The sequence below is a fragment of the Nomascus leucogenys genome, chromosome 16 (genome assembly GCF_006542625.1).
Source record: "Nomascus leucogenys isolate Asia chromosome 16, Asia_NLE_v1, whole genome shotgun sequence".
Taxonomy (NCBI): domain Eukaryota; kingdom Metazoa; phylum Chordata; class Mammalia; order Primates; family Hylobatidae; genus Nomascus; species Nomascus leucogenys.
In genome coordinates, this window is record NC_044396.1 from 79,862,114 (window position 1) to 79,890,052 (window position 27,939).

Here is a 27,939-nt window from a genome sequence, read left to right on the forward strand (position 1 = left end):
CCAAGCTAATTTTTTTTTCTTTTTTTTTTTTAGTAGAGATGGGGTTTCACCATGTTGTCCAGGCTAGTCTCAAACTTCTGATCTCAGGTGATCAGACTGCCTCGGCCTCCCAAAATGCCGGGATTATAGGTGTGAGCCACTGCGCTTGGCCCTGGTCTGGGCAATTATTTTTTAAATTATTTTTATTTTTAGAGACAGAGTCTCACTCTGTCACCCAGGCTGTAGTGCAGTGGTGTGATCATGGCTTACTGCAGCCTTGACCTCCTTGGGCTCAGGTGATCCTCCTACCTCAGACTCCCCAGTAGCTGGGACTACAGGCTTACACCACCATGCCTGGCTAATTTTTGGATTTTTTGTAGAGATGGGGTTTTGCCATATTGCCCAGTCTGGTCTCAAAATCCTGGCTCAGGTGATCTTCCCGCCTCACCCTCTCAAAGTGCTGGGATTACAAGCATGAGCCTTCATGACTGGTCTAATTTTTTTTTTTTTTTTTTTTTTTGCGACTGAGTCTCTATCTGTTGCCCAGGCTAAAGTGCAATGGTGCGATATCGGCTCACTGCAACCTCCACCTCTCGGGTTCAAGCGATTCTCCTGCCTCAGCCTCATGAGTAGCTGGGATTACGCGCTTGCACCACCAAGCCCAGATGATTTTTTGTATTTTTAGTGGAGATGGGGTTTCACCATGTTGGCCAGGCTGGTCTCACACTCCTAACCTCAGGAGATCCACCCACCTCGATCTTACAAAGTGTTGGGATGGTGGGAGAATAAAGATGATCAATGGGGTTCCAGGAAGTGCTGATTCATTAGGAGCTGGCTTTCTTTGTCTCTGCTGCTTGAAATAAAACTAGTCTTGGCTTTCTGTCACCTCAGGGGCAGCTGTGCTGTAGAAGACACAGGTGACTTGTTAGCAAGTCCTGGTTCTGCCACTTGCTGATTTGCTTAGACAAGACTTCTTTGGGCCTTGGCTTGCCTGTGTGACTTGGTAAATTAGAATTATAAGAATGTCCCTGCCCGGGAGCTGTTCAGAGGCTGAAGAGGAAGACCAGACTCAGTAATGCCTGGAGGCTGCCAGGTAGGGCTGGGGCCAGCATCACCTGAGTCCTAGCAGGAGAAGAAGAGGCAGCCTAGAGCCTTCTGTGAAGTGTGCATGGAAGAGAGACTGGGGCCAAGCCACAAAAGACAGAGTGCACAGCTGAGCCCTAAAGAAGGATTTTCTAAGAGAAAAGAAAAAGCCAATGAGACAGGACAGCTAGATACTGTGTAGATAGAGTGAGAAAAGAAAAATCTGCATCTTCATAAGATAAATCCGGAGAGACTGTTGAGAGTCTATTAGTGGCAGAGAATTGAATTCAGAGGGGCCAGTTGTGCTGCTGCAGAATCCAGAAAAAAAAGACAGAAGCCGACAAGGCACAGTGGTTCACACCTGTAATACTAGAGCTTTGGGAGGCCCAGATGGGGGGATTGCTTGAGACCAGGAGTTTGAGGCTGCAGTGAGCCATAGTTGCACCACTGCACTCCAGCCTAAGGTGACAGAGTGAGACCCCGTCTCAAAGAGAGAGAGATAGATTGATTGAAGAGATAGAAGCTCATTCCAGAGCAATGACCGTGAGCATGAAGAAAGGTAGGTGGGTGAATCTATAGGACTAATCAGTAGACAGACATTGGGAAGAGGAGAACTCAGGTTCATAGCCTCAGCAAGTGGTGGCACCTGTCATAACCACTCTTGAAGCCCTGAAGCCTGTTAGGTCAGGCAGAAAGTAGAGGACAAAATTTCAAATCATACATTTACAAAGAACATTCGTCATGCACTCCAGCCATCCTGAATTGCTAACAGTACATCAACCTATACACATACACACTGTTCCCCTTTGCTCCAATGCTCCCATTCTCTTGGACAAATGGCAAACTCCAACCTATTTTTTGAGTTTCAGCTCTGGCCCCACCTCCTGGGGCAGTCTTTTCACCCTTTGCCAAATAAATGCCTCTCTGTGCTTCCACCACACCTGGGATTACCCCCTCTCATTCTGCTCTCACAAGATCTAGGATGTCCATTCGTTCACTCATTGGTTCTATATGGAGCTACTGATATGTGATTCCTGACCCAATAGAAAATGATGAGGATGGCTGTTTGTCTGACTCAAGCCTTTGTGAAATGATTGATGGTTCTCTAGGCCTTTTTCTGCTGTTCTCTCTGCCTGGAACACTCTAACACTCTATCTGGTTTTTATGGCTGGCTCCTTCTTTCTTTTTTTGAGATTGAGCCTCTACCTGTCGCCCGGTGGAGTGTAGTGGTGTGATCTCTGCTTACTGCAACCTCCACCTTCCAGGCTCAAGTGATTCTCCAACCTCTGCCTCCCAAGTAGCTGGGACTACAAGGTGCGTTGCCACCACACCTGGCTAATTTTTGTATTTTTTGTAGAGATGGGGTTTTGCCATGTTGGCCAGGCTGGTCTCGAACTCCTGGCCTCAAGTGATCTGCCTGCCTTGGGCTTCCAAAGTGCTGGGATTATAGGCATGAGCCACTGCACCCGGACGGCTGGCTTCTTCTTGTTGGTCAAATTATCTAGAATCAATTATCTTCTTGCCCCATTTTCTCTTTAGCTCTCTGCCGAGATTTATTTTCTAAATAGCATTGACAATTGTTGAAATTACCTTGCTTATTGGCTTATTTGTCTGCTTCTTCTCACTAGAATATCAACCTCACAAAAGTAGGGACTTGGGCTGTCTTATTGCACACATAGTCCTGAGGACTAGCACAGTGCCTGGCACATAAGAGGAATTTGATAATGTTTGATAAAGGAATGAATGGGTTTTGTAGATAAGGATGCAGATATAAGGCCAGGCATGGTGGTTCACACCTGTAATCCCAGCACTTTGGGAGGCTGAGATGGGCAGATTACTTGAGGTCAGGAGTTCAAGACCGGCCTGGCCAAAATAGTGAAACCCCGTGTCTACTGAAAATACAAAAAGTAGCTGGGTGTGGTGGCAGGTGCCTGTAATCCCCACTCAGGAGGCTGAGGCAAGAGAATCCCTTGAAGCCAGGAGGTGGAGATTGCAGTGAGCCCAGATTGTGCCTGGGTAACAGAGCTAGACTCCATCTCAAAAAAAAAAAAAAAAAAAAGGATGCAGATATAGAAAAGGTAAAGACTGGTACTGAGCATAAAATTATTTCATTATAGAACCAATACTAAACAACCATGAGAACTGCACTCACAGAATGGAGAGTGGTAACTGAAAGACAATAGCACAACTAGGCTAGCGCAGTGGCTCATGCCTGTAATCCCAACACTTTGGGAGGCTGAGGTGGGTGAATCACTTGAGCCCAGGAGTAAGCCAGGCATGGTGGCACGTACCTACTCAGGAGGCTGAGGTGGGAGGACTGCTTGAGCCTGAGAGGTGGAGGCTGCAGTGAGTCGAGATTGTGCCACTGCTCTTCAGTCTGGATGACAAAGTGAGATCCCGTCTCAAAACAAAAACAAAAACAAAAACAGAAAACAACTAACAAATATAGGTGAGGTAAAGGGAGATGTGAGAAAATGTGTGAATGTAATAGTAAAAAGTTGCCTGGACTTTACAATGATGAGGCCTACAAATAAAACATCATCATGCCACTCTTTTCTAGCTTTTCATTATCTTTTCTGAACCTTTGTAGCCTTATTTAAAAAGCAGTGCTTCTCATGTGGGAAATAAATATTTAAAACATAACAATTCCTTTAGCTTTATGTTAGCTTCTTTTTCTTCTATTAAAAAAATCAGATTTCTTAAAAATTGCAACTATGAGATATTAACATTGTAAAATATTTTTCCTATCTATTTGTCAATCTTGCATCCATCTATTTATCTATATCGAGATGCCTATATGTATCCATCTGTGCCCCAAAAGACCTCATCTGATATTCAGGAAAATTATTTCTGGCTGATAAAATTTGTTTTTCTTCTCTATTTTTTTGTTGCAGAGTTTTAATGTTTTACAATGTGTATGTATGCATGTGTGTGTGTGTGTGTGTGTGTGTGTATATAATATCACTTTTGCAAGAAGAAAAGTGACTTTTAAAAAATGAAAGCAGGCCTGGGCACGGTGGCTCACGCCTGTAATCCCAGCACTTTGGGAAGCTGAGGTGGGTGGATCATGAGGTTAGGAGATTGAGACCATCCTGGCAAACATGGTGAAACCTCGTCTCTACTAAAATACAAAAAATTAGCAGGGCATGGTGGCGCACGCCTGTAGTCCCAGCTACTCGGGAGGCTGAGGCAGGAGAATCGCTTAAACCCGGCAGGCGGAGGTTGCAGTGAGCCGAGATCGAGCCACTGCATTCAAGCCTGGTGACAGAGCAAGACTCTGTTTAAACAAACAAACAAACAAAACAAAAGCAGATATACCAAAATGTTTATTTTGGATGGTAGGAATATTAAAATATTATTTTTTCTTTGTATTTTTACTGAAAAAAGTGTTTTAATTCTAAAAAAGAAATTAATGAAAAGGAAAATGTGAATCTAAGATTAGTGAATGAGAGCTGGAGACCCAGAGAGGGCAAACAGCATCAAGGTCAAATTTGAGTGAGTCCTGGGTGAAAGTGTCTTTTCAGCCAGGGGAGATTTTCCATGCAGAAGCGACTGGGCATCATCTGCCAGGACATGGACAAAGATGTCTGCCATTAGAAGCTGGGCCTCTCATAGCCCACCAGCATCCCCCAGGAGGACACTGGCTTCCTCAAGGTCACAGCCTTTGGTTTTTGGAAAAAGTTATTAAGCAGTGAAAGGATTAAGGTCTCACCGCTCCTATGGCATGATGTATAGATGCAGAGGTTTCTAATCATCCTCTCTTTATATTTTAAAAGATGGATGACAACTAGATGACAACTGCAGCCCAGTCCCTCTCAGAGCCGGGCACTAAACAGACACTTGTCTAGCCCCTCACAGAGAGCCAGGCACAAAACAGACACCTGTCCAGCCCCTCACAGAGAGCAAAGCACAAAACAGACACCTGTTCAGCCCCTCTCAGAGAGCCAGGCACAAAGCAGAGACTTGTCCAGCTCCTGGCAAGGAGCCAGGCACAAAACAGATGCCCATGAGTGTAAATGAATCTGTGAAACAGGCAGAACAGGAGCATCAACTGAGTAATTTTTTTTTTCTTTTTCAAATAAGAACATTTGCGTTGAGAAGCCATGGGAAGAGATGTGATGAAACACTACACAGAAGGAGGGAGGAGCCTCCAGGTAGGTTGGAGTGAGTAAGATGTAGGGTAGCCGGCAGGGGAGAAGAGGGGCAACCTTCTGTTCCATAATATTGAAATCACCCATTTGTGTGTCCAATTTTTCCTGGGCTGTGACGTCCTTCTAGGGTCCATGAGTAACCCCCACCCCATTGCCTAGCAGGGTGCCTGACTCCCCCTAAGTGCTCAGTAAACGTTGAACTGGACGGGCACTGGCGTGGTGGCTCACACCTGTAATCCCAGCAATTTGGGAGGCCGAAGCGGGTGAATCATCTCAGGTTAGCAGTTCGAGACCAGCCTGGCCAACATGGTGAAACCTCGTCTCTGCTAAAATTACAAAATTAGCTGGGCGTGGTGGCGCGCGCCTGTGATCCCAGCTACTCCAGAGGCTGAGGCAGGAGAATCGCTTGAACCCGGCAGGCGGAGGTTGCAGTGAGCCAAGATCGGGCCACTGCACTCCAGCCTGGGTGACAGAGGGCAACTTCATCTCTAAATAAATAAATAAATAGATAAATAAATAAGATAAACTTTGAACTGAACAGAGGCAGCTCTTACTTCTGTCTAGTCTCAGGTTTAGGCAGATAGAACAAGATAACCACATCCCACATGGGAGGCCAGTGTCCACTTGTTCCTTTGGAGGAACTATTGGGCATTTAAGGGACTAGTTGAACACACTCTGTAGGTTAACTCTGCCCGGAGTGGAGGGAGCTGCGCAGACAGCTGGCCCTTTGCACGGGTTTGCAACTTGGCTCCTGGAAACAGAGGGAAACGTCGAAGGAGGCGAGAAGGTTCGTTCGCCCTTCTTACCAGGCCCGCGGATGCTGGGTGATACCCAAAGAGGCGCTCAGATCACTGGAGTTGGAGCTCAGTTGGCCGTCTTTTGCGGGAACTGCACCCATCCTGGAGCATCCCTGGCCCTCCTATTTCACTGAACTCGCCTTCCTCAGCAGGAAAGTGGGAAGACCGCTTGCTTCCAGGACGGTGTGGGGAGGGTAAGAGGGCGTAGGGAAAGACTGCGGAAAGCGCGGCGCACAAGCGAGCTGGTATCACCGGGAATTCCCTCCGGTTCGGTGGGACTCCTGCGCGCTTGTATCGAGGGCCCCCAGCCCAGGGCAGAACCTACCCTCCGCTCCCCGAGTCTGGGCCCTTGGCGGCCGCAGTGGCCCAAGCCCGCCCCGCCTCCGCGCGGCCCTCTCCGGCTCAGTGCCTTGCGCTGCCGGGAAGCGGGCAGAGGGGCGCACCAGGCGGCGGGCGGGGACCTGGGGAAGGCCGGGAGCGCGGGAACCCAGGACGCACGCGGCGGGCCGGGCGGCGCGCGCCTCCCCCCTCCCCCGAGGCCCGAGCGCGAGCCGCCATGACGTCACGGGCCACCCGCCAGCCCCGCGCTCCTCCGGGCAGAGCGCGTGTGGCCGCCGAGCACATGGGCCCTCGGGCCAGGCGGGCTCGGGGCGGCCGGGACGAGGAGGGGCGACGAGGAGCTGCGAGCAAAGATGTGCCCCGGGACCCCCGGCACCTTCCAGTGGATTTCCTTGCGGAAAGGATGTTGGCGGCCCCTGTGACCTGTGGAGACATGGCCAGATCTGCCCTCCAGTAAGTTCCAATTTTGTCCGCTGCGTTTCTGGAAACTCGAGCCTTGGCCTTGGGTAGGGATGCGCTGTGAGGAGTCGGACGGAGGAAAGGGGCTTTCGGAATCCAATGTGTGTGTGCTAGGCGTGCACTGCCCTCATCACCAGCCTCAAGACTGGTGGCGAGTTTGGGCGTTTGGGGAGGGGGAGGGGAAGGGGATGACACCGAATGGCCGGTGCATAGAGGCAATTCTGGATTTATGAACTTGATCAAAGGCATATTAACTAATTTCTAAAAATAGACCCCTCTGCGGTCGGAACAGATTTGGAGCCACGATGTGGTTTGGAGGCCCCTCTGGCGAAACTAGAGGTCTGTGAATGTGTGATCCTCCCTCCATCCTTTGACCATCACTCCCCCCCTTCCTCTCACACCCCCTCAGGGCTGGGCTAAGGTGATTTCCAAAAACTCTGTAACTCCGTGTTTTGAGACTTTCTCAGTTTTTGCATCGCATGTGAGGGTTTGTTGGGTGCTCCTAAACCCTCATCATGGTAATTTTTCTTGGCTGGGCTGTTGATTTAATTAGGTTTGCCTTCCCTTGCTAACGTGCTCTTATTTATGCCAGTGTTTGTGGTTCTGGGTGTAGACTTTCAGGAAGCACAGCCATGAAGCTGCATGCGTCTGTGCGTGGATGCCTCATGCATTTTCCTGATGGTTTGCAGGCATGGAAGATTCTTCTGTTCATCTAAGCTCCTGACTTAAGGCCCTTCCAGAACATTAGAGAGGAGAAGAAATCACGTGCAAGGATTTAGGGACAAGAGGATGAGGTTTTGGTGTTTTCTTTCTGGTATCAGGTTTTCCAGAGAGAGGCTGTTAGCCTGTCTCTCGCCCATTCCACCACTGTGAATCCTGGCTACTGGGGCTAGTTCCTTGCTAGAAAAAAAAAACTCTAGAGAAATGTGTTTGTGTGTGGTGGGTGGGCGGGGGCCCTGAGGATGCAGGGACTGTGTCTGCTGTGTTGTCTGTTATAAGATGTTTCAGACCTATTTTGCATACTGGCAGCGACAAGTTGAGACTTGTTCAACTTGACACAGTCCTGTGGTCATAGCGAATCTTTCTAAAGCTCTGATCAGTCAAGAAGGGGGTTGTATCAATCCTCAGAACCCTGAGTGGAACTTTCTAAAGGATTTATTAGGAGAAAAACCTTCCTGGAAGCTGCAGAAGGACAAACACAGAATCCGTGTCTGGGAGAAACCTCGTGGCCTGGTCTCCATTATTTGAGATGAGTTACATCTTGGAGGTGAGGACGTGCCTCGTGGTCTAAAGCTTCGGCACAAGGGCCCAACTGGAATTCCACTTATGGGTATGACTGTGGGGTATATGCTGTACCCATTGAATTCCCAGAGCGATTTGTTAAGTGGTTATGTTGTTGTTTTGCCTGGTTAAGAGTGGCTTATCCTTGTTGCCTTATCTACCTTGAGTGCAGAATTTTTGCATAAACGGCTTCTCTTGAAAAATAGAAGAAGTCCGTTTTTGTTTTGTTTTGTTTTTTTTTCTGATTTACTTTCCTTTTCCTCTGTCTTAAACACCTTCCCCCGCCCCCCGCCACCTCCATGCTGTATGTTTCTGTGGCTGGAGCTTTTCTGCACTGGAAAGGAGGAGTTCTTCCCTCTGTTCTGACATATCTGATCCCCACTAGTTTATATGATTGCTGGTCTGAAAACCTGGTGAATTCTCACTGCCCACATCAAATCAACTAACTCCCTGTTCTTTAGTTGTTTTTTTTTTTTTCCGCCTCCTGAGCGGTAGGCAGGCACTCTGGCTGGGTTCTGGAGCCTGTGTTTGCCATGCCTGGGCCTTCTGCCTGCCCAAGATGGACACGTTTCTCTGGCAGCTTCGTCAAGCGATCTCCTGGACCATAAGACACCTTGCTCTTTCCTCCTGTTTGTGTGAGTGGCCCTGCATTTGGGCAGACCATAGGCAGATTATCTGGGGGAAGTGGAAGACCTTGGATAATTGCCGGTCCAGGTTCTCTGGAGAGGCAGTGGCAGGCCTGCTGATGGCTGCCCCTTTGCTATGTGTTTTATATATCAGGTGGCCCTTCTGGATGTGTGGCCTTTTTATTTTGCATTTCCTTTCATAGTTGGCTGCAGACATGAGATTCTCCTTTTTCTCTTGTTTTGCTATTTTTTTTTTTTTTTGAGACAGAGTTTCACTCTTGTTGCCCAGGCTGGAGTAAAATGGCTCAATTTCGGCTCACTGCAACTTCCGCCTCCCGGGTTCAAGCAATTCTCCTGCCTCAGCCTCCCAAGTAGCTAGGATTAAAGGCATGCATCACCACACCCAGTTAATTTTGTATTTTTAGTAGAGATGGAGTTTCTCCGGATTGGTCAGGCTGGTTTCAAACTCCCAGCCTCAGGTGATCCGCCCGCCTCGGCCTTCCAAAATGCTGGGAGGCCTCCCGAGTAGCTGGGATTACAGGCATGGACCACCACGCCCAGCTAATTTTGTATTTTTAGTAGAGACGGAGTTTCTCCAGATTGGTCAAGCTGGTCTCGAACATCTGACCTCAGGTGATCTGCCCTCCTCAGCCTCCCAAAGTACTGGGATTACAGGAGCCACGGCACCCGGCCTTGTTTTGCTTTTTGTTGTTTCCTGATGCAGATTTGTGATCTCTTTAAGGGATCAGGACCGCACCCTGTACCCCAACTTATATTCCCAGTGTCTGTGGTGGGACCCTGACTGAGGATGGGAACAGAGGAACAATCTGGAATCATTTGGACCATTGAGTCCTGTGGACAGTCACTTCAATATCATCCCTAGAGAGTCTCAGAAAATCAAGGCCTTTTGGAATGCTGCCAAAATGCGTCCTTTGGCAGGAGCCCCCTTTGTCTCTTCTGTTTTCTGACCTCAAATAATCTAAGGAACTAGTAACGGTAATAAATAACAATTAATAATAAGAACAATAATAGTGCATGTATAACATGGACATCGTTTATCATGCAAAGCATGTTCTTCACCTTCTACTCCCTACAACTCCATGAGGCACTTATAATGGAATGTCTAGCAATGGTAGAGTTCTCGTTGTGGGGCAGGGTTGGTTCTAACACTTCAAATTATATGATCTCATTTAACTTTCCTATAAAATAGGATGATTTTCCTAAAAAATAGATGGTTTTGCAGATGAGGAACCCACAGCCCAGAGAGGTTAAAAATATCCTCCCAGGTCACACAGCTTGGGAGTGGCAGAGCTGTAGAGATTTGGACCACAGTCTTCGACTTCTTAGTGTGACTCTCAGAAGTTAGAGGATAGTGAGGTTAAGAACAAGCAAAGGGCTGGGCGCAGTGGCCCACACCTGTAATCCCAGCGCTTTGGGAGGCTGAGGCAGGTGGATCATCTGAGGTCAGGAGTTTGAGACCAGCCTGGCCAACATGGTGAAACCCGGTCTCTACTACAAATACAAAAAATTAGCCGGGCATGGTGGCACATGCCTGTAATTCCAGCTACTTGGGAGTCTGAGGCAGGAGAATCGCTTGAACCCGGGAGGCGGAGGTTGCCGTGAGCCGAGATCGCACCATTGTATTTCAGCCTGGGCAACAAGAGCAAAACTCAGTCTCAAAAAAAAAAATGAACAAGAAAAGGGTATACCCCTTGGCCTTGAGAAGAAGGACAGAGTGTGTCCCCCACGCACCTCAGGCACAAACAGAAAGCTGAACATCTTGCACGAAGATACCTCGTGCTCTGGCTGCCGGCCTTTCCGCAGCCATGGAGCAGTCAGAGACAAAGGGGCCAAGAGGCCTTAGGTAAGGGCTGCCATGCTGGAAAGTTTTGGGCTGTGGGTGTGGGCAGGAGTCACGCGTAGAGGTCAGAAGCCGCAGTTTTGGCTGGGTGCAGTGGCTCACACCTGTAATCCCAGCACTTTGGGAGGCTGAGGCCAGCAGATTACCTGAGGTCAGGAGTTCAAGACCAGCCTGGCCAACATGGTGAAACTCTGTCTCTACTAAAAATACAAAAAAAAAAAAAAAAAAAAAATTAGCCCGGCATGGTGGCACATGCCTGTAGTCCCAGCTACTCAGAAGGCTGAGGTAGGAAGATCTCTTGAACCCGGGAGACGGAGGTTGCAGTGAGCCAAGATTGCCGCTGCATTCCCGCCTGGGAGATAGAGTAAGACTTTGTCTCAAAAAACAAACAAACAAATGCCTCAGTCTTTGTGCAAAATCTATAATCATTTTCAAGAGGCTGCAATCAGGTATACCACTGGATTTTGTGACCAAAACTAGGTTTCAGGATTTAATTAAAAACAAAAACAATGTCAGGTCATAAAACACAAGACTTATATGCATGATGTGGAAATGGTCTCATTCATTTTTTAATTGCAAAATTCCGAACTATCTGTTTTTTTTTTCTTTATCCTTTCCTTTGTGTGTGTGTGGAGGGGGGAGGGGAGGTATGGGATATTGTTTTGTTTATCTGCCTCTTTATTATCATTGACTGTGAAATTCTTGAGAACAGGGGCGTCTAAGTGCCCAACACAGCCCTGCTACTTTGTTGAATCAGATGGCTGTCAAGAGCTGCTGCTTCAGCCCGGCATGTTGGCTCATGCCTATAATTTTTGCACTTTGAGAGGCTGAGGCAGGAGGATTGCTTGAGCCGAGAAGTTTAAGACCAGCCTGGGCAACAGAGTAAGACCCTGTCTCTGTAAAAAATAATAAAATAAAAATTAAAAAATAAAGAAAGAACTGCTTTGTCTTCAAGGAAACAAGATACACAGTCTACAGTCGTTATCTTTTTAGATGTGAGACAGCTTGACATGGTGGGAAGTGGGGGGCTTGCCTGTAGGGAAAGTACGCTGATGAAAAAGAAGGAAAACAGACAGTAGCGGGAGGCACTGGGGATGTCTCAGGGAGCTGAGGAGTGTAGATCTGGTTACTTTTGGGCAAGTTACTTCTCTAAGCTTCATTTTCCTCATCTATAAAATGGTTTGCTGTGATGATGAAACAAATGATGAACAGAAGGTGTCTGGCAGAGGACCTGGGCTCATAAGTGAGCACACAGCAAAAGTTAGCTAATATCATTACTGTTCCAATTATTGAGCTTTATTACTTCCTGTGGCTGCATGAAGTGGTGGTTTCTGAATAGAAAGGTAATATTCTAGTTGCCTAGATCTTAAGATGGCAGTGACTTCACTATAGTTCTCTGCAAGCATCAGAAACAAACCCTGGCTTATGTAAGTTAGAAACAGATGAGAAAGTAAATAAAGCTGCAGAAGTGGGTCTCAGGAAGGACAGGAATCAGAGGGCTGTCCCTCGGATGTCAGACTGCCTTTGCAAGTTACTTCAGGTCACTGTGCCTCCATTTCCTCAGCTGCTGAGCAGGGGAGGAGAATCGCTTCTCCCTCCCAGGGATGGTGCAGAGCACTTAGCACAGAGGAAGTAAGCCCTTTGGTAAAACATTTGAGTAAAGCAATTATTATTTATTATTCTTCAGGGCTCTTTTTTCTCTGGTGCATTAGCCCCAACATTGACTACTTGGTTCAAGACTGATGGATGCATTCATTTCCTGAGCAGTTACTGTATGCCTGGCACCGTTTTAGCTGCTGGAGATCCAGCAGGGAGCAGAAGAGACAAAAATCCCTGTCCTCCTGAAGCTTCTGTCCTAGTGGATGTCACACAGTAGTGGGGCAGGCTGGTCCCCAGAGACAGCTGGGGGACAGATGGAGGCAGTGCAGGCAAAAACTAACTCCTGTGCAAAGTTGCCCCGGCCCCACTGTGTTAACAGTAAAGTCCTTAGCACAGGCTCCGGCACATAGTAGTTACTATGTAGTGGTAGTTGCTATGTTTATTATTGTTATATTATTCTCCTCCCTCATAAAATGGCAGCCTCCCTTTCTTCCATTCCCCTTCCTGAGTTATTTTTTCTCGATAGTGCTTATCTTCCTAGTATACCATATGTCTCTCTTCTCCCACTAAATTGTAACCCATTCATTTTTCCAGGATATATTTGTTGTGTGTCTACTCTGTGCCTGGCATTGCTGTAGATGTTGGGGATGCAGAAAGGAAGAAAAAGGACAGATTTCCATGCTAGAGCTTAGGTTACAGCTGGGTTAGACAGATAAGGAACAGCAGACATAATAAAGAAGGACACGAATTGTGTATTCAAGATTATGAAGTGCTGTGGGAACAGGCCTAGCAGGGCCAGTGTCTGGAGGGCTGGGGCGTGGTGCTGCGTGGTTAAGTTGGCCGGTCAGAGTCAGGGCAGGCTCCATGGAGGAGCTGACGTTAACCTCCACCTGAAGGAGGGGAAAGACGGGCGTTTCAGGCTCTGGGAAGAGCTAGGACAGAGGTGGAGGCAGGAGTGAGCCTGTGGGGGTGAGGAGCAGCCAGGAGAAGCGTGAGATGAGAATGGCGTGAGCAAGGGAGATAGGAGAACCTGAGCAGCATGCAGTGTGGAGCCTCACAGAAAGCCTGCAGGGCATTCCAAAGATTCTGTCTTTTACTCTGTAAAATGGGGAGCCCTTGCAGTGTTTTTTGCTTTTGTTTTTTGTTTGTTATGAGACAGAGTCTCGCTCTGTTGCCCAGGCTGGAGTGCAGTGGGGCGATCTTGGTTCACTGCAACCTCTGCCTCCCGGGTTTAAGCAATTCTTACACCTCAACCTCCTGAGTAGCTGGGATTACAGGTGCGTGCCACCACACCTGGCTAATGTTTTTATTTTTGTAGAGATGGGGTTTCACCATGTTGGCCAGGCTGGTCTCAAACTCCTGACCTCAAGTGATCCACCCACCTCAGCCTCCCAAAGTGTTGGGATTACAGGTGTGAGCCACTGTGACCGACTTCCTTGCAGTATTCTAAAATGGAAAGTAATTTGATAGGACTTGGCTTTTGAAAGCCAAGTCAGATCAAACCAGTCTGGCTGCTGTGTTGAGAAGAAACTAAATCAGGTTCAGGAGCTAGAGCACCAGGACAAACATGCACAGAGTGTAAGTGCCGGGTCCAGGCTGGCAGTGGTGGATGGGGCCACAGGAATGGACTTCTAGACTGTTCACTGTTGTATCCCCAGCAACTTAAACTGTGCTCTCCATACGGTAGCTGTGAGCCCTATGTGACTACTGAGCACTTGAAAGGAAGTTAAGATGTACTGTGTGTTAAACTCACGTTGGATTTCAGAGACTTAGTGAGAAGAGTAAGATTTCTCATTATTTATTTATTTGTTTATTTATTGAGACAGAGTCTCACCTGTTGCCCAGGCTGGAGTGCAGTGGCATGATCTCGGCTCCTTGCAACTTCCACCTCCCGGGTTCAAGCGATTCTCCTGACTCAGCCTCCCAAGTAGCTGGGATTACAGGTGCACATCACCACACCCGGCTAATTTTGTATTTTTAGTAGATATGGGGTTTCACTATGTTGGCCAGTCTGGTCTCGAGCTCCTGACCTCAGGTGATCCGTCTCACTCAGCCTTCCAAAGTGCTGGGATTACAGGCGTCAGCCACTGCACCAGGCCTATTTGTTTATTTATATGAGACACGGTCTCACTCTGTCACCCAGGCTGGAATGCAGTGATATGATCATAGATCATTACAGCCTCGACCTCCCAGGCTCAGGTGATCCTCCCACCTCAGCCTTCTGGGCAGCTGGGACCACAGGTCTGTGTCACCATGCCCAGATAACCTTTTTGTATTTTTGGTAAAGCTGGGGTCTCCCGGTGTTACTCAGGCTGGTCTTGAGCTCCTGGGCTCCAGCAATCTGCCTACCTCAGCCTCCTATAGCTCTAGGGTTATAGGCGTGAGCCACTGCACCCTGCCAAGGTATCTCATGAACCAATTCTTTGATGTTAATTACATATTGAACTGATAATGTTTTGGATATATTGGGTTAAATACAGTATATTATAAAAATTAATTTCATCTGTTTTTTCTAACTTTATGGCTACTAGAAAATCTAAAATTACATGTGGCTTGAATCATATTTTCGCTGGATGGAACAATGCCTTGGATGAGGTCGGCATTTAGTGAATCAAATGGGTTCACTTGGGTGAGGCACAGGGGTTCTGCCATGAATGAGAAACCGTTGCCATCTTCGGGAAGCTTCCAGTGTGGGAGGCACACTGCAGATGTAACTGCTAGGAGAGAAAGAAGACAGGTTGAAATGGGACCACAGCCAACCAGGCCTGCTGCAGCCCAGAAGCTGGAAGAGAATCGCCTAGGAGGGATGGAAGACACTGGGGTGTTGGGTCTCAGCCTGGGTCTTGGTGACAGCAGTGGGCTGGCAGTGCAGGGGTTCGAGGCCTTGGACTGCAAGTCCGCTAAGGTGGCTGGTGGTGTGTGTGGAGGTAGAAAAGGCAGGTGGGGTGAGGGTGAGGGGCAGGACATGGTGGAGAGCCTGAATAACCAGGCATAAGTGATTTCTTTTTTTTTTTTTGAGACGGAGTCTCGCTCTGTCACCCAGGCTGGAGTGCAGTGGCGAGATCTTGGCTCACTGCAAACTCTGCCTCCCGGGTTCATGCCATTCTCCTGCCTCAGCCTCCTGAGTAGCTGGGACTACAGGCACCCGCCACCATGCCCGGCTAATTTTTTGTATTTTTAGTAGAGATGAGGTTCCACCGTGTTAGCCAGGATGTTCTCAATCTCCTGACCTCGTGATCTGCCTGCCTCGGCCTCCCAAAGTGCTGGGATTACAGGTGTGAGCCACCGCGCCCAGCCCCAGGCATAAGTGATTTCAACTGGGTCCTGAGAACTGGGCACTTTTCAAGGATTGTTAGCAAGGAGAAATTTCCCAAATATACATCTAGAAAGATGACAAACTCATGTGGAATGTGGATTTAAGGAGGAAGGTACTTGACTTGAGAATTCCAGGATTTTGGTGGAAGAAGGAAATATGGGCCAGGTACTGTGGCTTATGCCTGTAATCCCATCACTCTGGGAGATAGAGATGGGAGGATCAGTTGAGCCCAGGAGACTGAGACCAGCCTGGGCAACATAGTGAGATCCTGTCTCTACAAATTTTTTTTTTTTTTTGAGATGGAATCTCGCTCTGTCACCAAGGCTGGAGTACAGTGGTGCGATCTTGGCTCACTGCAACCTCCGCCTCCCGGGTTCAAGCGATTCTCCTGCCTCAGCCTTCCGAGTAGCTGAGGTTATAGCCACGTGCCACCATGCCTGGCTAATTTTTGTATTTTTAGCAGAGACGGGGTTTCACCATGTTGGTCAGGCTGCTCTCGAACTCCTGACCTTGTGATCTGCCTACCTCGGCCTCCCAATGTGCTGGGATTACAGGCACGAGCCACTGCACCTGGCCTCAAAAAAATTTTTTTTTAATTAACCAGGCTTGGTGGCACGTACCTGTAGTCCTATCTTTGGTGGCATGCACCTGTAGTCCCATCTACTTGGGAGGCTGAGGCAGGAAGCTTGCTTGAACCCAGAAGTTTAAGGCTGCAGTGAGTTATGATTACACCACTGTACTCCAGTCTGGGTGACAGAATGAGACCCTGTCTCTAAAACAAATAAATAAATAAATTTTTAAAAGCTAGGAGGTGGGGTTGGTAAATTCGTAAAAAATAATATTTCTTTAGTTGAATACAAACAATACAATCGCTGTTTTGTCTTTGCCTTGTTTTATTTTTACTTATTTATTTTTGCAGAGATTGTGTCTCACTCCCAGGCTGGTCTGTAACTCTCGGCTTCAAGTTACCCTCCCACTTCAGCCTCCCAAAGTGTTGAGATTACAGGTGTGAGCCACTGTGCCCAGCCTGTGGTTTTTAATGTTTTAATTTTTAATTTTTTTGTATTATAATCATAGTGTATATGTTGCATCTTTTTTTTTTTTTTTGAGACAGGGTCTCATTCTGTCATCCAGGCTGGAGTGAGGTGGCATAATCTCAGCCCACTGCAACCTCTACCTCCCAGGTTCAAGTGATTCTTCTGCCTCAGCCTCTGAGTAGCTGGGATGCCACCATGCCTGGCTAATTTTTCTTTCTTTTCTTTTTCCTTTCCTTTTCTTTTCTTTTCTTTTCCTTTCTTTTCTTTCTTTTTGTTTGTATTTTTAGTAGATACAGGGTTTCACCATGTTGGCCAGGCTGGTCTTGAACTCCTGACCTCAAGTGATCCCACCTCGGCTTCCCAAAGTGCTGGGATTACAGCATGAGCCGCCACATCTGGACACATCCTGATTTTTTTCTTAGTTACTGTTAGGACATAGGCATTTTTGAATATTATATGCACTTTGTCCATGTCATTTTTTTTTTTTTTTTTTTTTTTTTGAGACGGAGTTTTGCTCTTGTTGCCCAGTCTGAAGGGCAATGGCGCATTCTCGGCTCACTGCAACCTCTGCCTCCCGGGTTCAAGTGATTCTCCTGCCTCAGCCTCCTGGATAGCTGTGATTACAGGCGCCCACCACCATGCCCAGCTAATTTTGTATTTTTAATAGAGGCGGTGTTTCTCCACGTTGGTCAGGCTGGTCTCGAACTCTCAACCTCAGGTGATCCACGTGCCTTGGCCTCCCAAAGTGCTGGGATTACAGGAGTGAGCCACCGTGCCCAGCCATCCATGTCATTTTTATTGGGTAGATATTTCTGTTCAGTGACTGTTTCATTGCTTACTTTATCATTCCTTTGATGTGGATGCTTAGCTTCATAACAGCCTGTTTATATAGATCACATTTTCTGTTTTTCAGTTAATTAAATAAAAAACAAATTCTCAGTCCTAGGATTATTGTGCATAATGTCTGAATTTTTTAGAATTTCAGGTAAATATTGTGGTTCATGAGATTTGCACAGAAGCTGAATTTCCTGTTTTCTGGTGAGGCACATGATGTTTTTTGCTGTCCGTGATGCACTAACATGTCATTAACATGTATGTACAGTGTTATATGCTCACACATGTTTATGTGCAGCCTATGCACCTGTATTGGATTTTTCTTCACTCTCATTTATTGGCAGGTATTTGTGGAATGCCTGTGGTGTGCCAAGTTCTGCTCGAAGCCTTGGGTATGCAGTAGTGATCAAAGTAGATCAACTAGTACCAGTTCTTAAGAAGCTTATTGTTAAGTGGGGGAAACAAGCAAATAGACAAAGAAAAAATAACATTATTGTAAGGAATATGAAATAATACGTACTAGAATAATATGAAGGGATGGTTATTGTGAGGTAAGGGGGTTCATACTGAAATCATGTCTGAGGAATCAGGATTTGAGTGAGACACGAAGACTCAGTAGAAGTTAACCAGAGGAACAAAGTATTGGCAGAAAAGACAAGACTGATCAATATGACTACATATTAAAGAAAAAGGCACATCTAAGCAACAAAAACTACAATGGTATTAAAAGCCAAATAAAAGACTTAGAAGATATTTGCAATATTTATAACACATTACAAAGCACTAATATCTAGAATGTATGCAGAATTCCCAAAAGTCAACAACAAAAAGACAAACAGCCTTATAGCAAAGTGGGTGAAAGATAGGACCATGCAGTGCTCATAGAAAGCAAAGTAGATGGCTGGGCACGGTGGCTCACGCCTATAATCCCAGCACTTTGGGAAGCTGAGGCGGGCGGATCACAAGGTCAGGAGTTTGAGACCATCCTGGCCAACGTGGTGAAACCTCGTTTCTACTAAAAATATAAAAATTAGCTGGGTGTGGTGGCATGCGCCTGTAGTCCCAGCTACTTGGGAGGCTGAGGCAGGAGAATCACTTGAACCTGGGAGGCATAGGTTGCAGTGAGCTGAGATCTTGCCACTACATGCCAGCCTGGACACAGAGTGAGACTCCGTCTAAAAAAAAAAAAAGCAAAGTGGATGATAAATGTGAAAAGATTCTGAATTTTGCTAACAAAGTCAGGTTTTGGAGATCTAATTTCTAGTCAGTAAAATTCATCCTTTCTAGGATACAATGCTAAGAGTTCTGATAAATGCATAGAACTGTGTGACACTGTTGTGTAATTGTCACAATCATGGCATAGAACATTTCCATCATTCACCCAGATTCCCTCTTGTCCCTTTGTAGCCAGGCTCCTTCTCCCCGCCCCCAGCTTTAACCAACCCCTGAGTTGTTTTCTGATCTTATATATAGTGTTGCCTTTTTCAGAGTGTCCTATAAATGGATTCATACAGTGTGTAGTCTCTCGGATTTGTCTTCTTTCACCTGGCATAATGCATTTAGGACCCTTCCATGTTGTTGTACGCATCAGGGGTTTGGTAGTTTTTATTGCTGACTGGTATTCTGTTGTATGGATATACCACTGTTTGTTTATCTATTCTCCATTTGAAGAGCATCTGGGTGTTTCCACAAGATACATGTTTCATGTTTTACAACGTGCCAGAAATAGGATGTCTGACTCAAGTGTTGACAAGGCACAGGGTGTTCAGCAGCTCTGCTAGTGAGTGTGTGAGGTCACTTTAGAGACCACCTTGGCAGCAGGTAGTGAAATTGGAAACATGTGCAACCCCTTTCCTAGGTAAGATTGAGAATTCACAGTTCATGCTGTATGTTACTTAAGGATATTTAGAGATGAATGTGAAGATTGAAAAAATGGGCTGGAAAGATCTGTATCAAACTCACTGTCATCATCTGGGGAGAGAGGGGGAGTGGGGTGATTGTGAAGGTCAAAGCCTACTTTAACTTTGCCTTTATTGCTTTTTTTAAATTCAATTAATTAATTTACTTGTGGGAACAGAATCTCACTCTGTCAAGGTTGCTGGGATGTGAGTGGTGTGATCGTGGCTCACTGAAGCCTCTACTTTCCAGGCTCAAGTGATTCTCCTGCCTCAGCCTCCAGAGTAGCTGGGACTACAGGTGTGAGCCACTGTGCCTGTATTTTTTGTAGAGATGAGATCTCACTATATTGCCCAGGCTGGTCTTGAACTCCTGGCCTCAAGCCATCCTCCTGCCCAGTTCTCCCAAAGTGCTGGGATTACAGGGAGGACCCACAGTGTCTGGCCTATCTTTAATGCTTTTTTTGAAGAGAAGGTAGATACCTACACATATCGCTTACACAGTTTGAAAATATGTAGAAAAGAAAAAAAGTTTGAAAATACATATGACAAGATGTTCATGGTTGTCAATTCTAGGTTCTTTGAATTTTTCTTTTTCCTTTTTTCTTTTTCTTTCTTTTTTTTTTTTTTTGAGACAGAGTCTCGCTCTGTCGCCCAGGCTGGAGTGCAGTGGCACGATCTTGGCTCACGGCAAGCTCTGCCTCCCGGGTTCACGCCATTCTCCTGCCTCAGCCTCCCGAGTAGCTGGGATTATAGTCGCCCGCTACCATGCCCAGTTAATTTTTTTGTATTTTTAGTAGAGATGGGGTTTCACTGTGTTAGCCAGGATGGTCTCGATCTCCTAACCTTGTGAGCCACCCGCGTCGGCCTCCCAAAGTGCTAGGATTACAGGCGTGAGCCACTGGGCCTGGGTGATTCCAGCCACTATCACCCAGACTGGAATGCAGTGACGCAATCTCGGTTCACTGCAACCTCCACCTCCTGGGTTCAAGCAATTCTGGTTCCTCAGCCTCCTGAGTATTTGGGACTACAGGCACAACCCCCAACATCTGGGTAAGTTTTGTATTTTTTTTTAGTAGAGACAGGGTTTCGCCATGTTGGCCAGGCTGGTCTCAAACTCCTGACCTCAGTTGATCTGCCTGCCTCAGCCTCCCAAAGTGCTGGGATTACAGGCGTGAGCCATGGCGTCCAGCCGGTTCTTTAAATTTCTTTCAAAACAGTTTAGGGAAGGGATATCCTAGGTAAAGATAATAGCATGTGTGAAGGCCCTGAGGCTGCAAAACTTTTGGTGTGTTCAGAGTGTCAAGAGATTCGTGTGGCTGGAAGGGAGTGAACGTCCAGGGTCCAGGTGAACAGGTGTTTGGTCATGGAGGGCCTTAAGTGCTTTTTTAAGTCTTTGGGGGTGGCAAAGCTGGGCGGTGCCTGATTTGATTGACCTTTCTGATGGGTAGATGGTGGATCAATGGAAGCAGGTGGCCCATTTGGGGACTGAATTACAGCAATCCAAGAGAGAGAGCTGGACCCAGCTCTAGCAGTGGAGAGGAAGAGAAGAGGATGAGTTTGATATTTATTTTGGAGACAGAAAGGACTCTTGGGACCGGGCACGGTGGCTCATGCCTGTAATCCCTGCACTTTGGCAGGCTGAGGCGGGCAGATCACTTGAGGTCAGGAGTTCAGGACCAGCCTGGCCAGCATGGTGAAACCCCATCTCTACTAAAAATACAAAAATTAGCCAGGAGTGGTGGCAGGTGCCTGTAATCTTACTACTTGGGAAGCTGAGGCAGGAGAATAGCTTGAACCCAGGAGGCGGAGGTTGCAGTGAGCCGAGATCGAGCCATTGTACTCCAGCCTGGGCAACAAAGCGAGATTCCATTCCAAAAAAAAAAAAAAAAAAAAGAAGAAAGCAAGAAAGAAAGAAAAAGAAAGGACTTCTTGGAGGGCAAAGTTCAAGGGAAGAGTTCGCTAGGGACCTTCCAAACTGTGCTCAGGCATTTGGATTTTACCCTGTGGGTGATAGGGAACTATTGACAGTTTTCTTTTTTTTCTTTTTTTCTTTTTTTTTTTTTTTTTGGAGACAGAGTCTTGCTCTGTTGCTTCAGGCAGGAGTGCAGTGAGCCATAGTGGCTCATTGCAGCCTGGACCTCCTGTGCTCAAGCAATTCTCCCACCTCAGCCTCCAGAGTAGCTGGGACTACAGGTGCATGGCACCACTCCCCAGCTAATGTTTTGTTTTTAATTTTTTATAAAGATAGGGTCTCGCTTTGTTGTCCAGGCTTAAAACTCCTGACTTTAAGCGATCTTCCCATCTTGGCCTCCCAAAGTGTTGGAATTGCAAGAATGAGCCATCGTGCTCGGCTCTATGGAAGGTTTTGAGCTGGGGCAGGGATGAGATTAGAGTGATGTGCCTTTGCCAGAGAGATTTGTCCAGAGGAAGGGTTGCCAGCCTGGAGTCTCTTTGGAACATTCTAGGTAATGTGGAAGAGAGTGTGTCAGTTACTCTCTGGTGGGATGCTTGGCTTTTCCCATTTTTTCAAAAGGAAATGGGAAAAGGAAAAGGTCCTCTGTGTGGAAAGTCCCCAGGAATTTATAGGAGAGTGGCTAAAGAAGACAGAGTTCCCTTCCAGCATTTATTGTGACTGAGTTTGTTCCATAGTTTTAGTCCCACTTAGGTCATGATTCATCCCACTGGGCCAGCAGCAGCGTTGGGATCACGTCAGCCAATCTTCGCACTTAGAGATTTTGAAGAGAGATATCTCCTATCCATGTGGTACATTGCTTTTCACAAAACAGAAGAGTTCATTTCATCCGTGAAAAGCCTGGCCAGACCCAGCCGGTGGGGACCAGTGGCTTCCTCTGGCAGGCTGGGCTTCCTATGGTCATTGCAGTCCCTCCCCTTTATAGGGCTGCCTTCCCTGAGGACACCTGGGACAGATGCCCCCCAGAAGTGTGCTCTCTGGAAAGGGAGAGGAGCGGGAGGGGGCTTCAGGCATGCTGGGGCTGGGGGGTACCCCCTGGCCTTTGCTAAGTTCCTGGCTGGTCTGAGCCCTCTTCTTTCCTCTCCCCAGGCCTTGCAAAGGCCGTATCTCTTCCTTTTCATGACTCTGGAAATTCCATACATACTTTTTCCATTAGGAAGACATTCTCTGCATGCTGATCTCGTTAAAAAGGAAAAGCCAAGGAGCATCCTGCACCTCCCTCCTGCAAGCAAGTGAGCTTTGCAAATGGCAAACCAGATCCTGAAAGGCAACCACTTAAAAGCTTTTAATGGCTTCCCACTATTAGCTTGAGTGCCTGGTGCGTCAGAGGCTCTCAGTGAGCATGTATTGAATTGCTGAATGCACGGTGGCCCTGGGCTAAGAATCTGGCCCTCACTGTCCCAAGGCTGAGTGCCTTTGCCCTGTGGAGGAAAGCACTGCCTTGGGGTCAGAAATAAGGATTGGCAGGATTGCCTGGGGTTAGAAATAATGATCCTAGGATCAGAGGCAGCAGGTGAATGTGGGGCGTGAATATTTTTGAAGGCTTGGAATGAAATGATTCTTCCAGACTTTAGAGGATTTGTGTCTGCAGATTCTTCTCTAAGGTTTGTGTCTCACACAGTGAGAGAATCAGCCAGCCAGGGAAATGGGACAGGATATTGTCTCTTTCCCCATTTCCTCTTCTAATGAACTCCTACCTGTGCTTTATGACTGCGTTAAGGGGTCACCTCCTCCAGGAAGCATTCCCTCATCTCCTTAACGCTGGTTCTCAGTGTGTGGCTTCTGCTTGATCCCCTCCCAGCACCATGTGTGTGAGTTCTCCCAGCTCACACCCCATTGTATTACTATATTGTTTCTACAGTGGGTTCCTGTCAAGGGTTCCAAACTTAGCTGTTTAGGAGGATGAGTAGATTGTACAACCACACCAGGTGGTCCTGATCAAATACAGTAAGACGTGTCCGGATTGGCAAACCAGCGGGTCCCTCTTCTAGATGTTATCAGAGAGTTACTGTTAGAGAGAGAGGTTGCTAGATGTTAACAGAGGCTGCTGTTAGATTCCAGCTCCCTCCTCCCCGGCCCCCTTTCTCTCCTCATGCCAAAAGATAGACCCAGTGTTGCCAGAGCTTCCACTTTTAAAAGAGAAGCCTTTTGAAATATAAATTCTCCTGACTTTTAAATGTTTTCAGTTAAGTTTTTAAAGGAACATTCATAGGCCAAACTAAATACCTGTGGGCCGCATGTGGCCCCCGGGGCCAGCAGTTTGCAGCACCTTGGTTATAGGTGCTTCTAACCCCTTGCACAAGCTCCCTCAGGCATTTCATATCTTTCCTTTCCATTCCCCCAGAGCCTAGCAGGGAGCTGGCAGGTCACGGTGGGTGCTCCCTAATTACTGGTTATTGACTTGAATGCTAGACTGAGCAAGCACCTCCCCGCTCACAGAGTGTTAACATTTTTCCCTTAGAACTGTTTGTATGTAATGCTATTCAGAATTGCTTCAGTTCCTTACATACTTTAGTGATTGTATGTGCCTGGAAAAGTCATCATTCCTTAGATTCTAGATAACTCTGTTCTTCTGTTCTTTTCCTTTTTCCTTTCTCTCTCTGCCCCCCTCAACATATGTTGTTTTTTTGTTGTTTGTTTGTTTGTTTTTTTGCCAGTTCTTTTGTATCCTGCCTGTTAACACAGGGCTTCATAACATGGGGTCGGCTGTTATTAAGCAATAGTGGCTTCCGGTAGCTCACTGACTTTTGCCCTCTCTGCTGGTAAGCCATTGCTGATTTCCATCAGGGTAGCAAGCATGATTTTCAGATTTACCTTCATTTGCAGTGAACAATTATAGCAAAATTGCTTAAAGAAATGAACCTTCAGGCGTGGCGGCTCATGCCTGTAATCCCAGCACTTTGGGAGGCCGAGGCGGGAGGATCACTTGAGCCCAGGAGGTCTCTAGGCTGCAGTAAGCTGTAGTTGCACCACTGCACTCCAGCCTGGGTGACAGGGTGAGACCTCGTCTCAAAAGAAAAGAAAGGAAAAGAAAAGAAAAGAAAAGAAAAGGAGGAGAGGGGAGGGGAGGGGAAGAGGGAGGGAGGGAGGGATGGAGGAAGGAAGAAAGGCAGGAAGGCAGGAAGGATGGAAGGAAGAAAGGAAGAGAAAGAAAGGCTGGGTGTGGTAGCTCTTGCTTGTTGTAGTCCTGGTACTTTGGGAGGCTGAGATGGGAGGAACTGGAAACCAGCCTGGGCAACATAATGAGACTTAATCTCTACAAAAAAAAATTTTTTTTAAATTAGCCAGTGGCATGCACCTGTAGTCCCAGGAGGCCAAGGCTGGAGGATTGCTTGAGAATGGGAAGTTGAGGCTGCAGTGACCTATGTTCCCACCACTGTACTCCAGCCACAGTGACAGAACAAGACCTTGTCAAAAAAAGAAAAGAAAGAAAAGGAGAGAGGGAGGGAAGGAAGGAAGAAAAGAAAGAAGGAAGGTGAGAGAGGAAGGAAGGAAGGAAGGAAGGAAAGGGAAGAGAAGAGACAGAAGGGAGGGAAGGGAGGGAAGGGAGGAAGGTAGGAAAATGGAACGAAAGGAAAGAAGGAGGGAAGAAAAGAAAGACGGCTATCTTGACGAAAAAAGTCTCAGTCCACCCCATTTTGTGCAGCATTTCCCGTCTTGTTATCTTTCTGGAAAAACTCAGTAAGGCTCTGGTTGGGAATTATAGAAGCTTAATATGCACTTGGAACTGTGTCAGGCTCTCACAGGGAACAAACAAGAGGAACTGTAGATTTTTATAGGCTACAGGAGCCCAGTCCATGCACTTGGGAGGCGCAGAGCGAGAGAAAGAGCATCGACGATGATAATATAGCATTAATATAGGTACAATCTGGAGTGATGTTATTTAGTACTACTAATAGCTATAATAAAATGGCATTATATAGATATTAAGCCCTGACTTTGTGCCGGTTTGAGCTTTTCCTGTATTAATTCATGTGATTAATAAAAATTCAGTCTTGCACCATTTACTGAGTATCTCACATGCAGGACAGTGTGAGACTTGCAGCTATGTAGCCGAGAAGAGCTTGATGAGCCCTTGGAATCTAGTGCAAGGAGGCAAATGTATGATTTTCACATGGCCACAATACCAGGGTGAGTTACTGGTCTTCTCAGAGATGGACAGGGTGGTGCTGGAGCTCCAGGAAGGAAGCAGCTGATGGGAAGCCTTCAGAGAGGAGGTGTCTTAGGCAAGTCCTCCAGGGAGGTAGGCTGGCTGAGGTCTGGGAGCTGTTTCTAGGGGAAGTGAGCAGATAGGGTTGATGGACAGGGCTGGGGGCTGGGGCATAGGAGGAGTTGGGTTCGCCTGTTACAGAGGGTCTGTGAGTCCCTGGTTCTTGTCTCTGCATGGGAACCGCTAATTCTTACCTCTGATTGATGGTGAAGATTTGCAGTAATAGTGATTATTTACAACAGCTTACATCTGGCGAGAACCCACTGTGTGATGGGTGCATTACCTCGTTTACTGCTTAGTGAATGACTAGTATTGGGTAGGAAACATTTTCAACCCAATTTTTTCAGATGGGACAAAATGAGGTTCAGAGAGGTTAACCTACTTACCCAAGTTCACGGTTATTGAAACCTAGGTCGGAACCTAGGTCACAGTGCAAAGACTGAGTCTGGAACCTTGGCGTCAACCAGGAAGGATAAACTCTTTTCCCTAGGTAAAGTTTTTATTTCCACCTCAACTTCCCTATTCCTACCCCTCTTGCCACCCCAAAAGGGCAGGGCATTTAATTTTGGCTGCAAATTATACCTATCTTAACGTCAAGTGTCTGGTTATAGACAATCTCTGGCTAGAGATTGAGAGGGAAAAGAGGAAAAATCAAAGCAGTACTTGTCTCAGTTGCTGTGAGTTACAGACAAAAAGCTTACGGGTTTGTTTTTCTTTTTCCTGTGTCATAAAAACCTTTTAAAATTATAAGTAGACGTCTGGGCATGGTGGCTCACACCTGTAATCCCAGCACTTTGGGAGGCTGAGGTGGGTGGATCACCTGAGGTCAGCAGTTTGAGACCAACCTGGCCAACATGGTGAAACCCCATCTCTACTAAAAATGCAAAAATTAGCTGGGTGTGATGGTGGGCACCTGTAATCTCAGCTACTTGGGAGGCTGAGGCAGGAGAATTGCTTGAGCCTGGGAGGTAGAGGTTGCAGTGAGCTGAGACCTTGCCACTGCACTCCAGCCTGGGCAACAGAGTGAGACTCTGTCTCAAAATATATATATATATATATATAGATGTCATGATGATGGGAAGATAGGGGTAGGAGAGGAGCAGTTTGATCCCAGGATCCCATGGAGAGGAAACTTGTAGGTCTCTTACCCAGTGTCTTCTCCTGCTCTCTGGCTCTGATTTCTGAACTAAAAAGAGTGTGCAAACGTCATCTGCTCTCCTGGTTGTATTTGTAAATGCCTCCTCTAGACCCAGCTCTGCTTTAGGCCACGTGAGTGACAGTGACCACATCAGTCAGGGATTCTCCTACTGTCCCTGGCCCATGTCCGCTTTTGTCTCCTCCCACTCTAATAACAGACCATGTGGCTTGAACCTCAGCCCTGCTGCCAAGTAGCTGTGTGGGCTTCAGAGCCTGGTGCCTCAGTTCCCTCATCTGTAAAATGGGAATACAAATGGTCCCTGTGTGTTTGGGTATTCAAGAAAATTAAACGAGTTGCTGCACACCTCACCTCTGGCTCCTTCAGCAAAAACATGGTCACCCCCAAACCAAACGCAAACAGGAGGGTGGTGGTGCAGACCATGTGGAAACGAGAGGCAGACGCAGGCTGGAGTGCAATCGCACGATCTCGGCTCACTGCACCCTCTGCCTTCCAGGTTCAAGCAATTCTTCTGCCTCAGCCTTCTGAGTAGCTGGGATTACAGGCACCCGCTACCAAGTCCAGCTAATTTTTGTATTTTTAATAGAGATGGGGTTTCGCCATGTTGGCCAGGCTGATCTTGAACTCCTGATCTCAGGTGAGCCACCCGCCTTGGCCTCCCAAAGTGCTGGGATTACAGGCATGAACCACCGCCCCCGGCCATAGATGGGAAATTATTTTTGCACTTTCAGTTGTCCTAAATCTAGAGTTTTCCTTTATCCAGACAGCTGGCGAAAGTGGACCTGAGAATAGAGAGGAGATTTCCTGGTGGGGAAGACCTCCATCCTCCTTCTCCAGCCCCTTCCTCATTATTCCCAAGAAAAGAGCTTCTGGGTTCCTGGGAGAGGCTGAGCAGGTGGAGACCCTGGGCCATATCTGGGCCTCTCCAGAATCCAGGAGCCTGCCTGACGCGTCAGCCAGGGAGGGTTTCTGTATGAAGTCGGCTCGAGTGAGCCAGCCTTTCATGCATCCTTGTCTTTATTTCTTCCCCAGCTCAGGAGGGGCTGAGTTGTGTCTTAATGAGCAGTTCTGGCTGCACACTGGGCATCTCCTAATTTACTCTCATTTATTTAGCTCCTGCTGCATGCTGGGCAATGCTCTAAGTGCTCTGCCGGTTTTGGCTAATTTAATCTCCCTAGCAAACCCTTTGAGGAGACTGATGGGATCACCAGCCTCATTTTACAGATGTGGGGATTGAGGCACAGACAGTTTATTTTTAATTTTTATGTGTAAAATGTTTTGACTGTGGGAAAATTTACATAATGAAATTTGCCATTGTAACCATTTCTAACTGTACAATTC

At 47.0% G+C, this 27,939-nt stretch overlaps 1 long non-coding RNA gene across 3 annotated transcripts in view; it reads left to right on the plus strand.

The window, feature by feature from the left end:
- Positions 1–6,600: 6,600 nt before the first annotated feature.
- LOC100579768 overlaps positions 6,601–27,939 on the plus strand; it is a 309,638-nt gene continuing 288,299 nt past the window's right edge. The window contains exons 1-2 of one of the 3 annotated variants that reach the window (XR_004026207.1): positions 6,608–6,802; positions 7,961–8,089. This is a non-coding gene — a long non-coding RNA (uncharacterized LOC100579768). Of the gene's footprint in view, positions 6,803–7,960; positions 8,090–27,939 lie in introns of those variants that run through there. The other 2 variants (XR_004026205.1, XR_004026204.1) reach the window with 2 other exon arrangements.